The sequence below is a fragment of the Triticum dicoccoides genome, chromosome 3B (assembly GCF_002162155.2).
Source record: "Triticum dicoccoides isolate Atlit2015 ecotype Zavitan chromosome 3B, WEW_v2.0, whole genome shotgun sequence".
NCBI classification, from domain to species: domain Eukaryota; kingdom Viridiplantae; phylum Streptophyta; class Magnoliopsida; order Poales; family Poaceae; genus Triticum; species Triticum dicoccoides.
In genome coordinates this window covers 806,887,918-806,892,566 of record NC_041385.1, presented here as the reverse complement: position 1 = coordinate 806,892,566, position 4,649 = coordinate 806,887,918, and positions in this window count along the sequence as shown.

Here is a 4,649-nt window from a genome sequence, read left to right as displayed (position 1 = left end):
AGCGGGTGGGGGTCGGGGCGGGGCGGGGCTGGCATCGGTGGCGTGGGCGGGGCGGGGCGCGGCGGGCGGGGTGGGGCGGGGCTGGCGTCGGCGGCAGCATGGGTGGGGCGGCGTCGTCGGTGGAGTCAAGAGGGGATCAAGCGGAGTGAGTGAGAGAGTCAGAGGGGATCGAGCGGACTGGTGCTATAGCTAACTTAGCTATAGCGCGTGTTGGCAAAATGCGCTATAGCTAACTTAGCTATAGCGCTGGTCCAGCAAAAATGCGCTACTGCTACTTCTTTTCTTTATTTATTTTTTATTTTCCTTTTTCTTAGCTATAGGGCTTCCCTGGATAAAACGCGCTACTTCTAACTCTTTTTTTCTTTTTCTTTTTATTTTTTTATTTTTCTTGCATTTCATTTTCCACAACTTATTAGTTCCTTTTTCTTTTTATTTTCATTTCATTTTGCAAAACTTCCTTTCTTTTTCTTTTTCTTTTTCTTTCATTTGCACTTTTCTTTTTCTTTTTCTTTCATTTTGCAATATACCATTGTTACCCTCCGGATAATAATTAGTATAATATATATCTTACACCATTTGACCGTTATCGGCGGTATACAAAATAGCTAGACACACACAAACTTTGGGATTAGTTTGTCAGCTTGGGCGACGATGACGCTTCAGACTGATCTTCTTCCCTCTTTTGTTCGTTGTCGAATAATTGAGCCCATTGTCGTGACTTTTCCTTCTCCAGGGATTATGATCTTTCGTAGGTAATGTAGTCTTCATTCTTCTTTTGACATATGTTTCGTCGTCATCAGCATCATCTTCCCTCATCGGATCACCGTTACTGGTCATAGTCTTCCCCGTTGGCGACTCCATCCATTCCGGCGATGCTCCTTTTGCTTCTCCTCATGACAATACGACTGGGATTGATCGGATCAGTTATTAAGAAACATTGTGTCACGTGTCTAGCGTGTACCCATGGCTCATTTTTGGTGATGGCGTTGACGGTACCACTATCATCGGAGTCGGGTATACACATGGTAGTGAAATGTTGGTTTTCTATGTGTACATTTTTAGCCAATCTGACACGGAACATCGTCGCATTATGCAATCCAGAGTAGTTAAGCTCCCATATCTCTTTGACCCTTTCGTAATATCTTTCAATTACATTCCCGGTCATGGCTTCCATCGTCACCCCTGAGTTTTGGTCATCACTGTTTTTATATTTCTCCTCCGTGTAGAACGTGTATCCGTTGATACCGTATGCTTGATAAGTCGCGAGGTTGGTCGAAGGGCCATGTGATAAAGCGTATATGAGTGTTCTGTTCGAACAACCCTCGTCCAGGGGATTAGCCAGAACTCGCTCTTTGAACCAACGCAATAAAGTGGGGTTGTGCTCTCTAATAACTTCAGCGTCCGTCCTCTGCACCCCACGGTCAGGGTACTTCTTTGCGATGGTCTCTTTGTGCAGTGTCACGAAATCTTCTAGCACATCTAGGTGTTGTAGCACTACTAAGTTTGCCCTATCAAGGTCGTTTTGTCGGCCCGAGCGTAACACATTCACATCCCTATGACCGTTGGTGTGACCTTCGCCTTCGAGCCTTCCACAGTGCTTGTTGACGGGCAAACCAACAACAGGATCTTTGGTCAGATAACTCTCACAGAAAGAGATGCACTCTTTGGTCAGATATCCCTGGGCTATGCTTCCATCTGGACGTGACATGTTACGAACAAATCCCTTGATTACCCCATTCATCCTCTTGAACGGCATCATGCTATGCAGGAATGTCGGCCCTAGGTCGATGATGTCGTCCACGATGTGGACACATAGATGCACCATGACATCAAAGAACGCGAGCGGGAAGTACATCTCTAGCTCATTCAGTATGACAACAATCTCTTCCTGTAGCCTATGGAGTTGCTTCACACTGATCGACTTTCGAGAGATAGCATAAAAAAAGTGGCATAGGCTAGTAAGCGTCTCGCGCACATGTGTGTCCATAATCCCTCCAAGTGCAACCGGGAGTAACTGCGTCATCATCACATGACAGTCGTGCGACTTCATCCCACTGAACCTTTTTTTCTTAGTGTCCAGATATCTGCTTATCTTCCCGCAGTATCCGGAACTAACTTTGATTCCGGCAAGGCACTTGAACAACTGATCGACCTCCTTCAGATCTAAGGGGAAGCAAGAGGGGGGGAAATATTGTTCTTCCTTCTTGTTTACTTTTTTGCCCCTATCTTCCGTCTCCGTCTCCGTCTCGGTCTCCTCTGACGACCTTTTACCGGGCATTTGAAGATCTTTCCTGATTTTCCAAAATTCCAAGTCTTTTCTTGCCTTCGGCCCATCCTTGGTCCTCTCCGGCATGTTCATCAATGTTCCAAGCAAAATCTCAAGGATATTTTTTGTGATATGCATTTGATCAAGGCCATGAGGCGTGTCGAGTATGGGCCAGTATTCCAAGTCCCAGAAAACAGATCTCGTCTTCCATATCTTCAGCAGGGGCTCCGGCGCCTTTTTCTTCGTCTTTCCCGGTGAGGGGCACTCTTCCCAGTTCTTGAATAACTCATATATTTCCGCACCACTACGCTTACGTGGAGGACCTCGATGCTCAGCCTTACCATTGAATAGATCTCCACGCTTTTTCTATAGGTCATCCTTCTCGAGCCATCTTCGATGCCCCATGTACACGATTTTCGAAGACCCGCCATCTTTCGATAGCTGCAGAGAAGTTGTATCATCCATGCACCTCATGCATCCGCAATATCCGTGGCACACCTGGCCGGAGAGATAGCCGTAACCGAGATAGTCCTGCACCGTCGTGATCAGCGCGGCTCTCATGTAGAAATACTATCCTTTGCTTGCATCCCATGTCTTGGCCGACGTTGTCCATAAGGTCTGTAACTCCTCTTTTAGTAACCCCAGATACAGATCTATATCATTTCCCGGTTGTCTCGGCCCTTGAATAAGCATAGCCATGTGTATGTATTTTTCCTTCATGCACAACCAGGGGGGGAGGTTGTACATCCATACAAACATGGGCCATGTGCTATGATTGGTGTTCTGGTTGCCAAATGGATTCATGCCATCACTACTAGCACCAAGCACGATGTTCCTTGGATCATTTGCGAAAAATTCAAATTTAGCATTTAATGCTCTCCACTGGCTAGCATCTGCGAGGTGTCTCAGCTTCGGTTCATCTCCGTCATCTGGCTTCACCCTCTCAGCGTGCCAGCGCATAAGCTTTGCTTCCTTAGGATCTATGAAATACCGTTGTAGACGCAGAGTGATCGGAAAGTACCATACAACTTTCTGTGGAGCTTTCTTTCCGGCCTTTTTATATCGTGAAGCATTGCACTTTGGACAGATGGTTTTTTCCGCGTGCTCGTTCCGATATATGATGCAATCATTGATGCATGCGTGATATCTAATATGTGGTAGATCAAGAGGGCACACGATTTTCTTTGCCTCCTCGACACTAGTAGGACACAGGCTTCCCGCGGGAAGAACCTTCTTTAGGTACTTCAGAAGCTCATCCAGGTTTGTATCTGTCCATTTGTTTTTTGCCTTCATCTTTAGAAGTTCTAGTGTGAAACTCAAGCGGGTCACCTCGGGATTATTGCAACCATCATACAAAGGAGTCATCGAGTCTACCTCCAGTTGCGCCAGTTTGGCCTCCTCTCTAGAAGCAGCTCTGTCGCTAGTCGTCTTCTTGCGAAGCAGGTCTCGAACATGCAGGTCCCGCATGGCTGAACTTAGTAGCGACGAATATGGTGGCGTTTCCGCGTCTTCTCCGCCTTGAACTACCTCTTCGCCATCGACATTTCCGAGGCCATCTTCATCTTCGGGCATAATCGGTCATCTCTTCGTCTGGTGGCCCCATGTTGTTATTTCCTACCCCGTCGACGTCCTCATCATCATCATCATCATCTTCTTCTTCTTCTTCTTCACTTATCCACCGAGTATGGCCATGCATGAAACCATGCATGAACAGGTGAGCCTTGAATTTACCACCCTCAAAGGGGTCGAGCCCGACTCTTCCTTTGCATTTTCGACACGGACATAAAACATCCCTCAGTCTTTTTTCATACATGTCATCCATAGCGGATTGCCAGTATCTTTCCACCATCCTTACATTGACCTTCATGATCACCTGCGGGCGGAGCAAATATTATAACCACGTATATATGCATGCATGGATCAAATTCATACGAAAATTCGGCATGACCTTCCCTAAACATAGGACATATTGAGTTTGCATGCCCGAAATTTGCCGAAACGGAATTGAATCGACATTTCGGCAAAACATAGGCAACTAATGTCACCCACATTATTTCATCAAATACACAATGTAGACAACTCAAATTATGCCACACACAATTCGGTATATTCTCATATCGCCCATACATATATACATATATATATATATATATATATATATATATATATATATATATATATATATATATATATATATAGTTTCGGTCCTATCCACACAAACACGTTTTTTGCTCACCTATGTGTGGAGAGGGATATCGGGCACCTTTCTTCTTAATTACCTAGTAGCTCTATAGATATATAGCTCTAACTAGCTAGCTAGCTAGGGAGAGAGTGGGAGGAGATGGAGAGGAGAAGAGAAGAGGGGATGAGAGGGAGAGGAGAA